The following is a 22,059-nucleotide window of genomic DNA, read 5'->3' as shown; positions in this document are numbered from 1 at the left end:
AAAGTTGATATTTAGGGAATCGATACTTTAATATGTAAAATCTAGAAACTCTAGAGCATATTTTTTATTATTAATCAAAAATCACTTTTAAATATTAAAAAAACACGTCGTTGTTGCTATAATTATAGGCAGCTTGGAATTCGCCACAATGTGCCGTGAGAAACGAGATGAGCGGAGAAAACAGTCTAAAAAGGTCTATTTTCTTCCAGCGATCAAAGCGAATGATAACTCTTTGCAATCGATCCGGCGGAACGTGCACCGGAACGTGTACGATGGCGCGATATCGATAAATTTTTCCAAGTAATTTAACAGCTAGATCGTCTGGTCTGTGTAGCAAGCAGTGAACGCGAAGACGGGTGATTCGAAAACGGAACAAGCGAAGTAAAAAAATATGATTATGCTCGTACGGCTTCGCCGTGGCGGAAGACTTCGTCCCGGTGCAACGACCTACGGTGTAGGAGCCCTTCCCTTCTTCGCGCTATCACAGCACGGGAATAATAATCAAGCAGGTGAGAGAGAAGGCCGACCTTTCGGCTCTCATCTCCATCCATCCAGGATATTATCCAAGTAGATGCCGTAAACATACTATTCCAGCGGGACAAGACTTGTCCTACAACAAGGAATATTAAAATGATGTATCGTCGTTATAACGAGTTCTATAAATCAGTGGTCTGGAATAGCTTTGCCGAAGTCGTTTTTCTTCCTTCCCTAGCAAATTGCTAAAAATCGCTTTTTATCTCACTGTAAGCATGTTCGCAGAAGTGGAAAATATTACCTCGCGAAGGTGGTCGGTTCTTGAAGCTATGAAGAGATCATTCCGTACTGATACTTCGGAGGATAACCAGAGGAACTTTTACGGCAAATATTCTGCTGGAAGCGCGTTGTCATGGAAAACTTTGACATTCAACGATAGAAAGAAACATTCGAGTGAAGCCTTAAGATAAATAGACGCGTACAGAAATCTCTCTGAGATTTCATATCAGGGAAACAGTAATTACACGAAGCGGATAAGTGGTCTTTCAACTCGCATTTATATCTCCGTCCTTTATTTTCCGCGGAGATTAGTTAAGTCTTTTCACGTACAAAGCGAATGATTAGCAAAACGTGCCCTTCGAAACCTTTTGACAAAACATTAACAAGATAAGATAAGTCAACTAGTCCTAACAGGAAATTTTGCGCTTATATTCTCAATTAATATCACATTAAAAACACAAAAACCAGTAATCATGCAAAATTCTTTAAAAAATTCAGCGCTTAAATGCACTTTGATATGCAATTATTCGCTTGAAATTCTTTACGAAATGAGAGAAAAGAAAATCTCTCTTCGAAACGACATTTCTTTCATTTCCGCCAACATTTCTCCTGATGGAAATTATACGTTAATGCTACGTGAACAAGATGGATTAATTGTAGAAGAACTGCTACGAGACAACAGTCGAGAAAAATGTCCACGTCTATGTCAGCTTGAGAGTTACGCGTAGTTCAAGAATGGAACGACTTCATCATCTCGCATCAGGTGCGGTCCCGGATTTCTTACGTTACGAACGGAAATTATCCTTACACAGTGAATTATAGTGCTTCAGCAGTTGGAGGGAGAAAAAGAGATGAAGCACGGAAGTATCCTACGCTCAAAAGTGGCGGTTTGTACGTTAATCCGGAATAAGTAAACGTCGACTCGCATGAGATAGCGATACGGGATAACATCTGCGGCGAGGTAATAGAGAGACACGGGAGAAATTACTTTTCTGCGGTCACGAATTGGATTGCGCGTGTAAATCACTTCTGTCCCGCGAGTGGACAACGGCTGCTAAATGTTCACAAGCTACTTACGGAATGCAATTCGGTAAAAAGATATACGGCGGTACAGTTGACTTGACGCGTTAAATCACCAACGGCGAGATCGATTTAGCGGTTGTGAATGTGAAAATAATAAAACGGAAAATAATTATATTTGATATGAGAATTAAAAACAGTTCAAATACAAGAAATGATTAACTGTAACTAAATAGTAAAGTAATTTTCCTTCATATACATATGATCGATAGTATAAAGAACATTCTACACGAAGGATAGATAAGCATTCGAGCCATTAGATATCTTGTCGGTATTAAGTCAAGTAGAAACATAACATCTATGACAAGATCCTTCTGACGCGCTCGAAACAAAATCAAGCAGGCAGATCTCAGAAAGCACCTATTGATTATGTCGAGACTAGCCGGAGGATTTGCACGATGACAGTATTTAGTTTGCAAAAAGGCAATTACAAAGCAGAAAAGAGCAGAAGAAAATTATCATGAAAAAAAAAAGAAAAGATCGAATTCTTTCATAACAAGACCACACAAACAAAATGGCCCAGGGCTACTTCTCGCTCCATTTATACAAGATAATCTTAATATCCGTAAAGTAAGAAAGAAAACATTTAGGCTGCAATGGTGAAACGGTAATGTAATTTAAATACTCTAGATTTTGTGCAGGAAAAATGCATTGCGGACTTTTGGTCGCGAACGTTTCCATATCTTTATAATTTTCCTCAACAAGTATCGTTGTAAAAGATAATCGATAGGTTGTCCACCGTATCATTACTAGAAAAATTTACGGTTACGTTAAACGAAGATGATTGACATTTAACCAACTAGTTGTATTGCGCAAAAAATTTCCGTTACATCATTTTTTATTTTACTAAAAAACAATTTATCAAAAACTAGTTTTACAAGCTGCAAGAACGCATGACCTTGCGAATAATTGCGTGCTCCAATGAGTAAAACAGGAACCAATAAGGAAACTGTCACATTCCGGAAACTGGACTGATAATTAAACGACGACACTCATCGGCGAGCTACAGTTACTTTTATCTTATTGTTAGTTTTATAGCGAAATCGTGTAATAAATTTTAATGTAAGTTTCGAGAAAAACAAATTTGGAGCGACTGCTGCGCTTCTCGAGTGAAAAAACCAATAATCTAGCATTTTAATAACTCTGCTTATATTCTTGAGAATTAAACTGATAACGAACCGATTGCATACATCAATGCAAAAATATCAAATTTATCAAGAATAAAATTCTATATATTGAAAAAATAATGTGCCGCCATCGATTTTTGAGCCCATTGATCGAGCGGTCTACTTCAATTTGTTCTCCGCACTTAGATTACGTGTGAGAAAAATTAACGTAATTACTCAGATGTGAATATGAAGGGAGTAATGAATGTGTTAAGAGCGTGCGAGTGTGAGTTTAGTTTTCCGGGAACAAGATTGATAATTAACTGGTGGAGATGACGGTCGTTGTGCCGTTACTCCGTATTATAATGAGGCGAAGTGCGAAACTTGAGGATAACGTTGAAAGATGCCAGGAACGGTGCGTCCTCGTGTTTACAGTTAAATCGCTGACATAGCGGATCACTTATCCTACCGTGGCGCTTTCGTGTGATATGCTTACTTCGTAGAATCACAAGAAATCTATCCTGAGGAAGGAGAAAGGAGAATAATGCAGAACAGAAGGTGGCACCGCGTCGACCGTTATACCGTCGACAACGTAACTAACATAATTTATGAATGTAAGCTGCCTCTCGAAATTCCGAATATTCACTGATAAACGAAAGCAAAATTACGCACATTCTCAACGGATTTTACAACATTCAAATGCAAATTTCAATCATTTTATTTATACGTATACTTTTGGAACGAAGTGTGTGCTAGATTCGCTATCTTCCTCTGCGTAAGAATAAATTTGTAGGTTTTGAAGAACGAAGAAGCAACGGAAGATCCTTGAGATTTAATTTCAATGAACTTTTAACCTACTTAACGTCGAATTGCGCTCGGAGCGCAGTATCTCGTGTCACGGTGTCGTATAAATTTAATTACGCTGGAAACACCGGTTTGCAAACTGTCGACACGACAGCACACGACAGCAAATCGGTAAACGGCACATGCTACCGAGAAGTCGATAGCTTGATCTCGCCATTGCCAGGGACATTACGCGGTCGTGCTCATGCAAAGTCGTAGCTGCGCGTACATTTTCCCCCTCGCCGGGTGCCGTTCCAGCCGGCGTGTACCGCGATTTTTGCGATCAGCACCCTAAGCTGATCTCCCGTCGCACGTTTCTCTTTCTCTTTTTCTCTTTCTTCGCTCGTCCGGTTTCTCCGGCCGATGCAAATGGAACGACCGGGAATAGAAGCTCAGAGCAAAACCAAGGAGGCAGGACAGCGAGACAAAACGATCTCCAGGAGAAACCCGCTGCACCGCTCAAGAACACGATCCACCTCGAGAAAGCAGACTCCGTGACAAGCGGTAAAAGAAGCGGGAAGAGAAGAAGAAGAAGTCTATGACTAGAAAGACGAGAAGAGGAATACTCACGGATCCTGGTCTGCGTCCACGGTTACACGAAACCGCTTGTTCGCAGAATTTTTCCCGATCGGCCGCTGCAGATGCAGCCACCGGAGAAGCCGGAGGTCTACCGGTCCTAGGACAGGATGCGGCGCGACGAGAGCGGCCGGGAGAGGGGAGGAGAGACAGAATTTCCTCTATCGTCTCTGGGATCATGGCGTGGATGCGATAAATTAATGCTCTCGGGGGTGGCTTCGCCGACGGCAACACTTAGGATAATTTCTATCCTGTGTGTCCCTCCGGTTGCCATCGCCGGCTCGAGCACTCCCGCCGTTTGTGATTTCGAAGCGCTTTTACGCTCGTACGCGTAATGAGCGCCTTCGCGTAATCACTCGGTGATTTCACTTAATCTGTGTTAATCGTCTCACGTAGAATCTCTTGCCACTGCACCGCGCCATCACAGTCACTAATCTACGCTTCTATCCGCTGATGTTTTCGTCTTTCATTTTTTTTCTTTTTTTCAAAGTTCACGCTAAACTACGGGAAGATCAATCGATAACTCGAGGCGCGAAGCATGAATCCCGCTCCTTCTGGACGCACCGCTTTCGCCTATGCGAGCAGCTCGACTCCAAGTTCAATGAACTAGTCGATAAATTACGCGTCTACGATTCTCCCCACTTTGTACACGGCAAGTCGACGTCTCTACCCGATAATTACGGATTCGCCGGCCGGCTAATGGCCATTTAGAACGGACCAGGCGTGATTTAACGTCGTGCTCGAACACCTTGCCCTACCTGCGGCGCAGCGCACTTTTCGTAGCGCGATTTGCATTGCGAGAAAACGCATCGCTAGCAGGCTCCGAGCTAATAGACTCGTGACTGGAGTGGGGAAAACAACCGAGTCCAACAACGTGATAATCCGGTCAGACGTTTTTCCATTACGGAAACGCCGCGTCCGCGGGCGACCGTGCGCTAAGTAATAAATTATGCGAGAATTACGCGATGAATCTAATTATGAGTGGTGCAATTGCAATTGCGAGTTACGCTAGACGTTCAGGCCGGTTCGACTCAGGCGTGTACGTAATTTGCATGTTAATGAAACGAATAATAATCACGTATGCTCGAAGCGAGCGCACTGATACCAGCGGTGTCTTTTTTACTCGGGAACGTCTATATAGCATGCAATTAAGGTTCGGTCCAAAAAAAAGTGGTAATGTAAAAGACGCGGCGCTACGTGCATAAAATTTATTAATTCAAAAACAAATTATTTGCATAAAAAAAAAAGAGGTTTCACGCAATCATTCGTGCCTGTAATGAGGGCTGGTGTCGCGCGATAAGTGAGAAAGCTTTTTAAGGTATTTAAGATAATCTTAATTATGCCGCTTACGTAACGCGAAACCAATACATTCGTACGTCGGAGTACATGTGAATCATTCGCAGTCGCATTTGTCGTGTAAAAGTTTACGATATTTAAAATCCCGTACACACCGAGGGAAACTCGAACCTTTGATGTTTGAGCAAGAACATCGCCAAAGAGAGAAACGAACGAATCAGAAATATGGCGCGGCGGGTGTAACCAGGCCGATTATGCGAACCGCCCACGGCGAACGAGACAAGCCGTTGTCCGTGCTCGGCGCGGCGCGTAATGAGAAATGATTTCGAGTTAATGAGCTCCTCGGTTGACGAACGCAGCCACGCTACATCGCGGCGTGAGGGCAGTTACCGGTCGAAGCACGCACGCAAACGTACGGCGGTTAACAGCCGCCGAGGCGCGAATGCAGATGCAGCAGCGGGCAGAGTATCGTTCCGGGAAGATGAGTAACGCCTGCATGCGGCACGAAAAAGCAACGCAGGCGTACCGCTTCAAACGCATGAACGAGAATGACTTTAAGCCGCGTGGTGCTTGCTTGACCAGCTTTGGCTGAATTGTCACTGTCGTTAGCGGCGAAAGTGACGGCGTTTTTGCGAGTTTCTCGCGAGACCGAGGGTGCGTAATCTCGCCTGGGATAATTGCACGAACCCGTTGCGTGTCTCCCTATTAATTCGAGCGTGAGAAATAATTGAGAATGAAGGCAACATCGCAAACGTACACGCTTATTTCGTACCGAGCAGATGCGCGATAAATTATGTGAAATATATTTCCTGAACAGCTCACTGCTAGATTGAACTGCATGTGCATATATTTTTTTTTTAATTTTTTTTACAGTTTATTGCATGCGCTTGTTTAGTTAAAAAATAAATCGTCATTTTAATAATGTGCATTTTCTTTCGCATCTCCCGTTCTCTCGGATGATATATCGTAACAACCGTATATGTAATCAACCCCGCAATCAGCGCAATTCAATTTGCGGTAAAAAACATAGCGGACGTCTTCTGCGGATATAACGTTAAGATAATGATGTAAAATAAACTTAAAGGATTACACGGTCGATCAACACATCGCGCGAGCGAGTCGGTTGTATCATTCGTATCGAGCCAGGGGCGCTGAACGCTTCGTAACTTTAAATCAATTTCGCCAGCCCATGGGTGGCGATGATTCTTTATTCGAGGGCGATTTTCATTTTGATTTTTACGGCAGCCGCCGGTAAAATTGAATTGATCTAACCGTTCGTAATAGCCAGTATCAGTGGCGAAATTACAGGCGAGCCGCGAGAAATCAACGTGGAGCAAGGCCGGCGTTATGCTGCGGTAGGAAAAGCTTTTTTCAAATATAAACCTTCCGCAACGTTGCGCCTCCTCCTCTGTGCGATTCGCCTTGCCGCCGGCACGACCGGCTATTCTCCAGAGTTGCGTTTTATCGCGCCGAATGCACCGGCAAGCAAAGATACGTACCGTGTAATCAATTTGTAGGCGCGTTTGCCGACTCATTGCAGCTATGCAATAACGGATCTGGTGCGGTGATCTTCTCAGAAAATCGTCAGGAAGTGAAGTTAAATCAATAATTAGTTAGATAAACCATAAAGCAGTTTACAGCTTTTTGCCTTTCTACCTTCTAGGGGCGTGATTTCCGTGAATGCGAACGGAACCGACGGCGGCAAGTTAGAAAGGAAAAGGATGGGATTCCGGTCATAGCGAAACTGCTCATCCTGCGAGACGAATTGAATGCCCATGTAATGCGAAAGACCCATAGAATTACTGAATTATTCTATTGTCCATCTCAAAGCAGAAAGTTTATAGCGCTGGTTAATGAACAGAGAAGGTGGTGCATATCTGGAGGCAAATGCAGAAGGTCATCTCGTCCCCTAACGACAAACTTTTCTAATAATTAGTTTAAACAAATTCTTTATTTTCCATCACGTTTTCGAATTATTATTATTATTATATTATTTCAATTATCCAATTATGTGTAATTATTACGATGCTGCTCTAATTACATTAATGGGTAGCGCTCTTGTCAGAGCTAATAACCACTTGCGGTAGATTACACGAGATTCTTGTACTTTCGTGAGAACCACTTCTGCACGTAGCCATTACGCCGGATACTCTTACTGTACGCGGTGTATAAACATTATGCATCGCCAAGAAGCAATATGCGCCGCAAAAACGTGGATTAAAGGCAATTCAGAGTTATATATTTCACGAGACGGATGCGGACGGATGCAGCGCAGCACATGCCCGCAATAGCATGTAATGAATCCGTGAGATGACTGAGTGTTTCGTGCCAGCCTTGCAAGACTAACGACACACCTAGCGCTATCTTAGCGGTTCGCGGACGTGCCGCATTTCATCGAGAGCGATGCTCCTATTTTTCTATCGCATCGCAACGCTCGTCAATTGTCTTAACGCCACTTACGTTTCTATAAATAATTACCCACGGATAATTGCCAATCACGCCTTCGGATATCTCGCACAAGTGATTCGCTAACTACTGTCCTTTTCTTCGGAGAGTGAATGAAGATCATACGCGAGAGATATAAATTACGCCTCTTATTTGTGCGAATCTTGAAGTAAGAGGATCGGGACGTCCTAGTGCGAGATCATAACGGTATGCAAAGGGCCGAAACAAGCACAGCCGACTTAAGCGCTCTCTTATGACGTAGTGAGACACAGCTGGTATTCATCGAGCAATTAATCATCGGCTTCAAGTACGGTTGCGTAACCGTGAGTTTTTGAATGTCAGTTTCGCCTCAACTCACGGCGAAGATACCGTTACGCAAGAGACAGCTATACCGAAAAGGAAGAGGAGGAGGAGGAAAAACGGTAGACCTGTAAATGCGCCTCTTTCTCCTCTCACTTGTCTCTTGGTCTTTTTTTTTTTTCTTTATTTCACTCTTCTCCTTCTCTTTTCCTCCTCCTACTCTTTGTCCGCCCACTCGATGGTCACGAAGAACGGTTCGCCGCGAGGAAACTTCTCGCAGTTACAACTTTCTGCGGTTTTTGACGCAAAAAAGAATCCCAGTTCCGGATACCGTCGCCCAGATACCGTCGTAACTGCGACTAGCAATGTGAATGTCTTTTTTTCTCCCGTGGCGAATCGTCAGATTATGTCGAATTGCATTCCGAGGCGGAACGCTGCGTATCGAGGCGCGCTGCGCCCGCTGTTAAATCGCTACGACACTTTTTGCGGGAATTAGCAATGATGTATGATGCTGTCAAGATATTTTTACCGCACGACACATACCAACTGACCCAGAAAATAGAATATGTGCAGAAGATTAAAGTATGAAGAGCATTGCTTTATTATATAAATATTAATACTTTGAAATTTTATTAATACCGATCATTTAAATATTTTGATAAATTAAATTTAAAAAGGAAATTAAAAAATAATTATCCTAATTTTTTATGTATTCTTGGAAAACCGCAAAATATGTGCAAAGTATATCCGACTGAGAGATAATACTAAAAATTAAGTAATATCGTACAAATGTTAATTTAAAAAATAATACGATTCTATTAAAAGCGCCAAAAATATCCGAGAAACTCAGTGACAGTTCCAGTATACGTCAGCTGAATGTAAAACTTTTGAACTAGCAGTTAATGAAATGTTCGACGAGAATTCCAATGCGTTTGACGCGCCGTCATGCGCGAGTATATCGTGACTTGCGAAGGTAGCTATTACGTTGCTGCGCTTATTTAATCGCAGACGTGCTTGGTGATCACGAATTGATACGAGACAACCAGTCAAGATCTATCTTTGTCCACGATACATTTTTTCCAAGAGATAAGTGCTAATTAAAATTTTTGATACACAATCTTAAATTTTTAAAGAAACAATTAATATAACAATTATTAATTATAAAAGATAATAATAAAATTATTTTTATATTGCTGTAAATATTGTAGATATAACATATTAAAAAATATGTGGTAAATAAAAAAGATTCAGTTTTCGTGTAAAAATCGTTGTGTAGTGAAAGAAACGAGAACGCGAAATCAAGAGCATGTGATTTCAAGTTTAGATTTAACGGGATTAAACGATTTTTGTAGTTACTATATACAGCTTGCCTATAATATTATTTATGGTCGTTTCGTGTACTGCGCTATCAGCGCTTTTATGGTCAACGCTTGTATGGAATTCATGCGTAAACTCGATAACACGCAATGGTAGAGTGTAACGAATGTAACTATCTAGGAAGTTTCTGTCGGATTGAAATAATCATTACCTCAAGTGCAATTGAAGGGTTGAGTGCAACAGTGATTCAACTTGTTTTTCCAAGAAACCGAGAAACTTTATATTAAGGATAAGGAAGTTGTAGTATTTTATACTTTTTGAGGTATCTCACAACTGACAGCAGCTACTGGCTGCTACTAGCTACTAGCTGTTTTCATTACGCTCTATAATATTTACTCAAGTTGACGAGTTTTAGTTTCGTGGAATTTACTAAAGAAATGCCGTCGGAATACAAGTGTTGACGAGTAATAGGCAGAAATAATTTACAAACACAAGAGAAAGAAATTTTCGCAACACGCAGCACGCAACGGCTTGTGTTCTACAAATTCAATCGTCCTTAAATTATACCCTTCGATGTCGGGGGTCTGTCGTTTCTCGTAGCTAATGAAAATAAGAATTATAAGTAATGATGGAGAAGATAAAGAGGCTGCAGCTGAAGGCCAGATTGTACGAGCAGAAGAAAAAGAAGTTAAAAAAATGTCTAAACCTTCGAGAGAGGCCCACGCGGCAATAAAAGAAGAGTTCTGAATACGCCAATTAATAAAACGATAAATAAAAAAGTGAATTCTGCGCACAGTTTTAATAATTGCAAATTTTATAATAGAAATACAGTTGTAGGTTTTTTTTAAACGAAAGAATATTTAGATACTTTATGCTTATTAAATTCATCATATGATATGAAATTGTTGAAACTGTATGAAATAATTCATAAAACCCTAATCCGCACCTTTGGAAACTTTAACCGCTAGTTATTGACATCGGTGAGACATCGCTGTTAAAGTGTGTTAAAGTTAGCACCGATTTTTCGTTTTCCACAGTTACGACTTACTGTTACCGACATATATATTGCACGGAATCCAGATTGCCGATTCTCACCTGGCCCGCCTGCTGCGTTAAATCGCTGATCTCGATGTAAAACTCATCGCGGAAATGACGGTAACGGTCTCGCACAAAGTAAATTACCGACAAAATGCTCTTGGCATTGGCCGCAATCGGCTCTGAGCCATCTGCGTTTCTCGCATTGACTCATGTACTCATTAATGTTTCCTTTAGCAACTGTCCAACTTAGCATTGTATAAAATGACTTAAAGGCAAATTCGACTTTATACATGAAACTTGAAAAAACTTAGAATCTCTCTCTCTCACTTTCTTGAAATATTATATCAAACAATGTATATAGAAACCAATATGTGATAAATTATCTAAATAAACTTGATCATTGATTAGCATTTTGTACAAAGTTTACACAAAATTAAGTGCGATTCAGCTATAGTTCACTCGCCGAATAAAACCATAATGTATACGTTTAACTGTACATAAGATGTAAAATAAGAATCATCGATGCTGATTCATTAATTAATTAAGATTGATCGTCATATTGCAGAACTCGACGCGCTCGTTCGCACATGTGATTTCAGTCGATTTCAAGCGCTCACGCGTAACGTAAAATCACGCATATTTAATTTGTATTGCCGGCAATTTCACGTCGGATTATCACGTATCGGGAGGAAAAGCTGGGAGAGATGCCACGCCCGCATTATTTATATTTCCACGTTCCATCACGTTGGAATTCAGACCAGGAAGCTTTCGCGGAACATCTAGGAAGTCAGCAACGCCTCGAGAGGATTGCCGTTAAAACGGACTCGAACGGGCAGTCGTCCGTTCAATGCTGCAAAACGGCAGAATATTTTCCAACATCCGGACGCTAAATACCATCGATCGGTCGTATCGGCAAATTCGAGCATCATCATTTAATATTCTAGCTCGCAGGTATCTTTTAATCTTCTCGTTCGCCGAGTATCTCGCGATTTAAATTAATCGTTTAATGATGCAGTCAGTGCACTATGCAAATAACTTTGATCTAGCTGCTACAAACGTGAATAAGTAGGCTCGCGTGTATCATCATTCTTTTTTTCTCTCTGAGATAATAATTGGCCGCGGTAATCGTGAAATTAAGGATAATCAAGCGATGCAAATTTTGCATCAAATTATTGACAAAACACTGTGTATACTTTATGAACAATAATTGTTGCAATAACGATTACGATAACTGTAACTTACAATACTCAAAAGTAAATGTCTTTCTTTAATTAACATTCCTTTGTGCGAATCTCGTATAGAAGTCCGTTTCACCGGGAAATCTAATGCGACTTGTAACGGCATGTAACGACCTTCCTAAAGGAGCATGAAGAACAAGGTCGCTTGGAAGGTAGTCAGTAGAATTGCCATGTGAAGCAGGAAGCAACGAAGCCTTACTAAACGCATGTCTTAAACGATAATCCAAGCGAACCGCTGCCGAACATTCAAAGATACACAGCGGATTGAGGAAGTGATAAAAGCTCGGAGCGCCATTCTCATGCTCATTATCGGCAATGATGCGCCGCGATTCGCTATTAACCGGAGTCGCTCAATTTAGAGGCAATAAAATCCGCGCACTAATATCGGGATCGCCGCGGAATACGAGTACTTGGTGAATCGTTTAGGTTTCCGGATCGGAGATCCCTGGCGTCTGGCATCATCCTCCTCGCGTCTCTCACGACATCTCGCAATCTCGCGCGTCGCATTAAATTGGCGTCCAGCCGCGATGATATCATTCGGAACAAGGATGCTCGCGTGCACAGAACTAGCCAGAGGGCTTTTTGACCCTGTCAGCCAGCATGAAATAACAAGCGGACGTTAGCACTAAAATCGTGACTAGCGGTTTCTGCTTCTCCGACAAAGGACTAACTCCGGACGTCGTCGTCGTATCGATGATGCTGCTAATTGGAGTGGAGTGAACCGAGCGGTTTTTGTCCCCGAGGCGATACCACCCGTTCCGGAAGCATTTCATCGGAACCACCCGGCTTGAAAAACGAATCAATTCCATTGAATTACTCGCGAAATGCTTTTTGCGCGCCGACACTCAATGAATTCGCGCGCTTAATTCTGAAGCTTTTTCTTATCGGCGAGGGAGCGATTTAATTGAAAATAACGATCGAATGCAACTCAAGTGGCATTACTGCAAAGTACGATCTACAGAAACTCATTCGTCAGCTGTCCATTTTAATGCGCTCGAGGTGTGAAATTATACTAATTCCCGCGAGGATGAGCAAAGATTGTAATAGCAACTGTAATAACGGTTCTCGCATAGAAGCTTAATACTCTGAAAATTTAATTTTGACTGATACGCACTAAAAGCAAATAAACGATTAAGGAACAAATGGCTATAGTTTCGCATTGAGCGAGTGTTTCAATCAGAGCTGAAATCTATTAGAGATAACCATCGGACGCAGCGTCCCGTTAAACGTGATAATAATCGAAATTTGCATTATACATTCGATATCTGTCTTAACTCGAAGAATGTGCACGTTTCCGGCAAAGAGGCCAAACGGGACTAAACGCGCGAGATCTAGCACCTTCGATTTGTCGGAAAGTAAAACATGGGCGAATCGCGAACAGTGGACCTCCAATGGCGACGACTGACTTGGCGAGTGTAACGGTCTTCGAACGCAACAACGAGAATCGAAGACGAGCGGTTACCGTTGCGCGGTCCACAAACTCGAGCCGGCTGATGTGCTGCTGCACACCAGTGAGTCGTGTGCCGCAGTTTGCTTTCCATTGCCCGTTCTTGCTCCTTTGTCTATCTACCTTCGTTACACTCGTCATGTACGCCTGACGATCTGAATATGGCTCATACGGCGTGTGTTGCTCATCACGAGAAGTACAGTAACATTTCATCCGTCAAAATAACAGAGGCGCAACAGGTCGTATAACAGATTCTCCATTATAAGAAATTCAATGCATAACTCAATATGTATACCTGTTAATTGGATCAAGGAATTACGTAATTGTAGAAAGGCGAGGAAATGGGACATTTCATATGCAACGCGAGACACATTTGCCTTTTATGATTACAGAACTTGGAATTCTCCTCCGCGGCGAAACGCGGAGGCTTCATTATGATTCGCACAAATTACGTATAGTTTGTAAATTACGAGATAAACATGTAAGTCGATTTGTGAAGTAAGTTGCATTCTCCTTCTTCCCTCCCTCTCTCTTTTTCTCCTGGCAACTGCAGATACCGTTGGCTGTGCTACAAATTCCAGAAAAGCGATATTTCTCAGCCTCCGCGATGTAACATATTATCTCACGTGGCATCGCCCTTACTCGATAATGTTACTTAGTGTAGTGATCTTAAAGCCGTTAACTCGTACGGCGGAGAAAATAAATGGTGACACGCGCGAGCGAACGACGCTTTCGAGAAAATGCGGCGAAATCCGGTCGGTTCTGTAAGTTTGTCTTGAATTTGTTACTTTCGAAGGCCGCAAGACACAAAGCCGTATTATCATTCAGCAGCTCGCGTGTAATCGGATCGCTAATCGGCGCATTGTTATCTGAGATTATTCCTTCCGCTATTTTATTCTTTGTTATCTGATCATGCAAATGATCGAATCGCACGGACACAACAATTAATACCGTTTGAAAAATCGATACAAATGTTAGATAATACGTGGCGGGTATTCATTTTATAACAAATGCGTGACGCAAATCGACTACTGTTACACTAAACACTAGGTTTGCCTAATAAAAAAACATCACGAATATCGCGAGCCTCATCTGCATTTAAGATATGGATGTAAAATACATGTTATGTTCCACTTGCGAAATGTCTCGGAACACCGGTTGCTCTGGGCAAAGCGCTTCCGCAAAGTTCGAATGCCGGCGATCGGAGTGACGATCAACAGACTTGGACCGATTGTTTGTGGTTGATTCGAGACCGTTTTAGAAAATACTAGTGGCGAGCAAACTCTTTGTCACCAACCAACTCGACCATAATTTTATTACTCACAACCCAGCTGCTCTCCATCTTCCGCATTCATTATTCTCCGCAGGGAGAAGAATAGCAAATACTTGTTCTGGTGTTTTAAGATATAAATAAAAGCGTAGTGGAGAGTTTCTCTCGCATGAGCGACGTCAGTGACAGAGACGAGCTCCACGAGCGCGGTGCAATTCGAGATGGAAAAAGATTTTGTGGTCGAGGACCGCTAAGCATAGGTGACTTGATGTGTGGGTAGTCATTCGGCTGGAAACACAGTGCTCTTCTAGATTGTCGTTTAACCAGGTCAAAGGCGTGTAATATAAATACTACAGATCCCCGTGTATATAATATTACTGGCAAGCGGGTCATTCCACTTTTCCGTGTTATCGAATCGATCACGTATCAGATCATTTCTATCGCACACTCTGGTCTATAATTTAACTTATAACGTGCGCTCATAACGCTCATATATAGTTACAATTTTGAAATCGATTACCTTGCACAAAGAATCTTGCAAATTGTCTTATCGGATTCGAAGTGCGCGACGAATGGGTTCAATCGTCGTTTGTGGCTTTTGCCACAATCAGTGTGGATTAATGTAATTTTCCGAGTGACACCATTATTATTTTATATAACGCTAATTTGACATAAAAGGCATTTTATTTACACTATTCGAAAATTATTGATCAAACAGCCTATTCAGCAGAGCAAGAAATTCTTTTCGCGTTATTGTATGGTCATCGCGTGTCATGTGTTTCGATAATATATCTCCACCGCCATCGATGGCCTCCTTTCACACCGTGTCTCGTGCCTCTGTACCGTTAATCGATCAATTTGCAAAGCGCACGTTTCGATCGGGTCTTGCGCTGTGTAGCCAGGCACGTTGCCGGTTTTCCAGATTGCACGACCTGATCCCGCGGCACACGGGGCCACTGATTATTACGTGTCCGCCTAATAGCCTCGAGCGAGCGAGGACTTCGATATTGATGACCCACTAGCACGGTTGGTTTATTATCTGCCGCGGAGCAAAGCCGGCGATTAGTTTTCTTTAGCGAGTAGGCCAAATGACGTTTTCACCGGCCATATGCATTTCGTATGTGTGAGGTAAGCGTTTCGCAGACTGACGGAGCCAGTGGCGGTGGAACACAGCATTTTAACACCGGAGATATGGGCAATGAGCACACCAGAGAAGTTTCGAGATATGCGCAAACGTAATTCGCGCAGGAATAATAACTTCTCTCAATCGAATAAATTAGCATTTGTAGCTGAAAAGTTTCGAAAACGATAATATGTCGAATATCTCAAAGGCAAATAATTAATATCGGACAACGATTTCCTTTCCATCCATATTTCCATTTTCCAACATTCAACAACAACATGCACTGTGCGCGCACCAAACAGCATAGCGTAGCGCGCGGAAGAACCGTGAGTTATTTTTAAACACGAGAGCAATTAGCATTTAAGCGAAAAGCGCATCAGCGAGGAAACGCCTAAGATAGGTGAAATCATTACGTTCCGAGTTAATTCAACGAGATACGCGTATATCCACGCGCGATGCGTTGCGTTGCGTTGCGGTGCGTACCGTCAGGAAGTGACTTTAAAACGTGCTAAGTGTTTAGTAACAAGTATTGTCGGTCCGTCGTCATTCTCTTTAAGAGAGAGAGAGAGAGAGAGAGAGAGAGAGAGTTCATTCGCCCTTTGCGTACACCGTACGCGCACCTTACGCGCGATTGCGCGTGTGAAAATCTTGACCCGACATCTGCGCGTCTCGCGAATAAAGCACTCATGTGCCGGTTTACGATCCATAATCGCCTGATTATACGCGCGCCGCGTATTGTTAATGGATGGGAATTCACTTAGAAATTCATTTATAAGCGTGCTGGTCGTTATACCATCCTGTTGAGAACGCTGGTGAGAGATCGGGACCTTGCGATGTATCATCCCGGACGGGTGACATATCTACCTTTAATGCCGAGAACGATTGCGAGCACGCAAATAAACATTTAAGCCGATTAGAATTAATAGCGTAAGATTAACGATTCATCAAACGTTTCCAAGATTAAATTTTTACTTAAGATAAAGATAATGTACAGAACGTGGATCGGCGTTTTATACGCTAGAGGATATATTGACCGCTGTAGAGTGGATCCTGCGCTATCATAAATTTTATAGACATATTTGCTGTGGAAAATCGATACCTCGCGCTCGTATACGTGTCGATAAAGATATACGTCGTCTACATTGATATTGTTGCTGTAAATTAAATTTAGTTATCGATTCATATACTACGTCCGTCGAAGTTATTCGTCTGAAAATGCATGGCGATTATTCTCGATACGTTTCGCGTGCCGCCGCGGAGAGTTAATTTCAAGCTACGTCTATGTGATACTTCCTGCAAGCCAGGTGGACGAGCACCTGCATAGAAACGAGTGGTCAACCAAGATACAACCTGTTCGAATACCGCGTATCTTATAGGCGCTTCTTTTCTATATCGGTCCCCTGCATGCGAGAACGGCTGAAATGTGTGAGAAAGCGATTCTCTCGTCTTTCAAAAATGCGAACTCACTGCATTTAGAATTTTAAAATTCCGCCATAAACAAAGCAAAAGCCGTGCATCCACAATTTCTTTAATAAGATATCTTTTTTTTGAGATATAATAGATATAACAAGGGGTAAACGGTGATTTCCGTCTACCAATAAAGTGGTTTAAAAGTGTTTTCTTTTAAATAAGATTAAAGTTGTCCAGGTCACGCTATAGTTTAGCCCAATTATACAAATTCACACACGGGATTCCCGCGTGTACCTGTGTCCATTGAATCGACCCGTCTGTACGAGAGTAGAGTGGATGGAGATGGAAAGAGCGTGCGAGTTAAACGGAGTTTTGGTCAGGGCCGTTGGCAGCTCGGGGTCAACGGCCAGGCGGCGCCTGCAGATCCTCCGTCGGTCGTTCGCGAGATAGTGGGGCAGGTCGTGCTTGTAACGACGTCAGGGAAAAAGGAAAACGAAGGTAGAGAAGAGCGAAAAGCATCCGGAGCCGGACATATGTGTGAAAAGTCGTTTTTACAAGAGAAACATCAATAATCCGATAAAATCCTCGTCAAACAAGTGAACATGTGACTTATAAATAAAGTTCGATCATGCAATGACTGCATAATACCCCGGGCTTAATCTTACACATTCCCACGCATGTAAATTTGTTCGCGGACACTGTTGTGTGTATCATTAACGATGTACATTTCCGAACACGCATTCTGATACAGGGATTTTTAGATTATTATCCTATATAATGGTTATTTTTAACCTTAATCGTAAGATTAACGTTTCTCTTTACAAGTCGATATCGCCGTACGGAGACGCGGGCTTCGTTAAATGAATATAATATGTCGAATCATCAAAAAATTTATAAAAATCCCGTTTGAATATCTATCAAAGAGTAAAAAATGTTACACGGATTAAAGGCAGTTCGTCTCTCTCTCTCTCGTTTGAGTTCTTACTTCGATACAACGCCATGAATCTCGCAACCGATAAAGCAAAAACCGATCCTGGTTGGCGAGGATAGTCGCGCCACATCGGAGCGACGTCGACGACGACGATGATGAAGAGAAGCGAGATGGTCACGCCATGGTGACTTTGCACCTGAGGATGAAGTACTTTGTCCGGCCCCTCCCTTTCCTCGTTTAAATTGTTCATTGTCGCGATCTCGCGCACACTAATGGGACTTTGATATCGGGTTCCCCATGCTAAGGAAGAATAATTCTGAGAAATCAGGATACCATGCCAATGATCGAGCTGCGATGCACCTGTACTACGCGAAGGTCGCTCTCGATGCAACATGATGGAATTGCATGGAATCATTCGGAGCAGCCGGCCAATAAAACCGAGCGCTATCCGGCAATCGCGCACAAATGGAGTTTTCTAAAGACATTATACGACCGTGGAGCAAATGTAATAACCAGAGTAAATTGAAGTACACTAATAAGCGTACGGTAGCGAAAAAGTGTAGCGGCGAGATAAGGTGTATGATAAAGGACATAAAGACGGTGTAAGTATCATAAGGAACTAGCAAAATATCAGAAGAAGCAATTAGAATTTATAAAATGCAACGCGCGCGTTAATGAAATGCTTATGTAGAATAGACTTTGACAAGTCATATAACATTCAATAGTAAAGATAGTGATAGAGACATTGTTACACTTTAAAAAAGTTTAGTAAAAAAATCGGTAGGCATTAAACTATATGAAAAAATAAAAAATAAAAATTAATTGGCTAAAAATATATCACTAGAAACTACAACGTGTATTTTTATTAATTACTCCATTTTAATTTTGAATGTGATATTCAACTGCATAGTCGAGCACAGCTAAATTTTACGGTTGTGGTCATTAGATCTTGAATTATTTAAAAAAAACGTGCGTTATGAGAAAATTGTACTCATTAGTAGAGCAGTAATTATCTGCATAATAATAGTTTCAAATTGGTAATTTACTCACGGTTTGGAGATAACCTAGCAGCAAAATGTGAGAAGTAAATGTATCAAAATTACTATGCGTAACAAAAATTGTCGGAAAATATTGTCTAGCCATTTTCATCACACCTGCGAAGATTAATTAAAATTGTACAACACAGTACATACTACATGTGAGTAATTAAAACGCGTTTCATTAGTAGTTGTAAGCATATAAAGTAGCATAATAATACATGCAAATTTATAATTACATATTGCTTAAGTTCACTGTGCTCTATTAAACATAGTACACTAGAAAAAAAATTATGTTAACTAGCAATATTTTAATTTATCGTTTCAATGACAATACTAATCGAATAAATGCATTATATTTTTGTTTTAAACTACTACTGTTGTTGAATTAACACACAATTATTTTTTCTGTGTGTAACATTATCTTGAGAATTTTCTTTGCTAAAAATGCTACATTGATCTTGGTTAGATAAGGTGTATTTACCACTCAAAACAAGAACTACTCTCATTAAAAAATATTAAGCAACACTAAAAAAGTATTGTACTACTTCCCAGAAAAAGAATAATTCATAAGTTTAAATTTTATGAAAGAGTCTTTGTGAAGAATATCAGAAGACGTTACGCTTCTCTGGCATTGAACTCTCCGGAACGAGAACTACTTGGTCGTGAAAGTACAGCTGGTATAGCAAAAGATACAGTACTATGAAATTTTCGCGTTATAATTGCTCAACAGATATTTTTAATATTTATTATAATCCTATTATCTGAATAAGAAAGAAATAATTTATTTATATATTTTGTCAACCGCAGTGTCGACTTTTCAAAATTTATTTTATACATTGAATATAAAATTTTTGCATAATTGGTTTTTATATTCTAAAAAAATGTTACATTATATCAAATGTCTAATTTTGGTAATTTCTGACTCATAGTCAGAGGTCGATGGACTGTGGCGATACATGAACAAACTACCAGAGGTACCAGCATAAATATTCGGGACACGTAAACTGAATACGCAAAATTGAACGCTTATCTCGAACGCCTACGTTTTTGAAAAGCACATTTTCATGGAAACGGAAACCATACGCACTTTTGTATAGCATCCTTTAAATGTTACAGCCAAAGTTCGAAAAATGATTAACGAATATTTAATGAGATACAAGCGTGGCATAAAAACTCAGTACAGAAATAGTCGATTGCGGCATCAAAGTCTCTGTTACGCGTGTACATTTTCTTGCGTTCAACTAAGAATAATCTCTTCGACCTTGAAAGAGCTATTCCATTCGCGGCATCAAGTTCTCTCTCATTCGTTACGCGAGTGCAAGGTTAATCCATGAACGCGAAGCAAATCAACGTGAACAAGACTGAGGATCGAGCGGCGTGAACGCGTCACACATCGCTTAAGAGAAATGAGTTTCGTTTTCGCGCCCTCGCAGCTGCAACGTTCGCGCACTTCTGTCGCACTTGAAAAAAATCGTACCTTTGTGACGGTTAACGATAATAAGTCTTTCAAGTGTCATAGTTACAATGCACAGCTATATTTACGTTCGTGTGATATATTGATAGAGAAAAACTAATACAATATACAGCGATACAAAAATGTTGAAAAATATAGTGCTTTTTGTTAAATAGAAAACAAAAAGATTTCTAACATTGCGTCGGTAATTAATGTGTATAAATCCCAATAGAATAGGACGCGTCTAAGTGGAATACAAGAAAATTAATCACCTCATCCTTGAGAGACACGAGACCTCTCGAGGTGTAGGCTGTGTGCTTTTGTAACGTCGACCGTGCTATTACCGCGGTTGCTTAACAGCTGCGACCCTGACTTTGAACTCAGCTCTCACCGTGGGAATGGCGGCTGCGAGAAGTGCCGGTGATCGCCGAAGAAATCTCATTTTATTTATGCGCGATTCACGCATCTTTTATTGTCAATTAAAAATAAATTTATTTTCAAAATACCGACAAGCATTATGCTTGTAGGAAAACGTAAATTATACTCTCACAGTTATTCTTTCATGCACTTGTGAAAATATCATCACTGCTATCGATATATCGTCGACCTATAGCGCGCGAGTTGAGTTTCCGATCGACTCGTCGAACATTCACCTAAGGCACCGCCAAGGAGGACCTTTGCCGTGAACTCTCTCTCCACGCGCTACCACTTCGCGATACCTCACGTCCCCGATCTAGGATCGTTAAGCGATCTTTCATCCGCAAGGCTTCTCTCACCTAATGAACCTGCCTGGTAATTGACACTTTTTTTACCGCGTCAGAGAGCCTCGTCGGCGGTGCCTTCCGCGCGTCAACGAATACGGCACTTTCTGCACTAGAATCCCACGTACCTTGACCGGCTATCCACTGATAACGTGATTCCGGATTCCTAGATTCACCCTGGTCTCTAATCACTTGATCGTTCTAATCACTGGTACCGTTTCTCAAACTTTGTCGAGCCCGAAGAATCTCGATCTCTCGAATGAGAGCGGCGGAGATATGGACGTATTGATGGAGATCTCTACGCCCAAGATTTCAATACCGGGCCGATCACACGCGACTCGATCACTTGACATAAAAAAAAAACGCTCCTGTTAGCTGGACTGTCGGCACCGCTCTGTCTTCATGGTAGCGCATCCGTCTGACTTTATAAACCGAGCTGGTCGAGTGGTGGTCGCGGTTGCTTGCCGGTCATAACTGGAGAACGGTTGGAGAACGCCGCTTGAAGACGTTCACGGATTGGCTCGCAGATCTAGCGGTACCATAGCTCCATCCTGGGGGATCGACTACCTTTGCGAAGCCGCGATGTTTTCATGCATCTCTCTTCCTACAACCCGGCTAGTTACTCGATGTAA

At 41.6% G+C, this 22,059-nt stretch overlaps 1 protein-coding gene across 2 annotated transcripts in view; it reads right to left on the bottom strand.

The window, feature by feature from the left end:
* tyn (trynity) overlaps nt 1-21,835 on the bottom strand; it is a 31,186-nt gene extending 9,351 nt beyond the window's left edge. For both annotated transcript variants that reach the window (XM_067355800.1, XM_067355802.1), the window contains exon 1: nt 21,556-21,835. The gene's annotated coding sequence lies outside the window, so the exon portion shown is untranslated. The remainder of the gene's footprint in view (nt 1-21,555) is intronic.
* Between the last annotated feature and the right edge of the window lie 224 nt (nt 21,836-22,059).

This window comes from Linepithema humile, chromosome 1 (assembly GCF_040581485.1).
Source record: "Linepithema humile isolate Giens D197 chromosome 1, Lhum_UNIL_v1.0, whole genome shotgun sequence".
In the NCBI taxonomy this organism is placed as follows: Eukaryota; Metazoa; Arthropoda; class Insecta; order Hymenoptera; family Formicidae; genus Linepithema; species Linepithema humile.
This window is presented reverse-complemented; position numbering and strand designations above follow the sequence as displayed.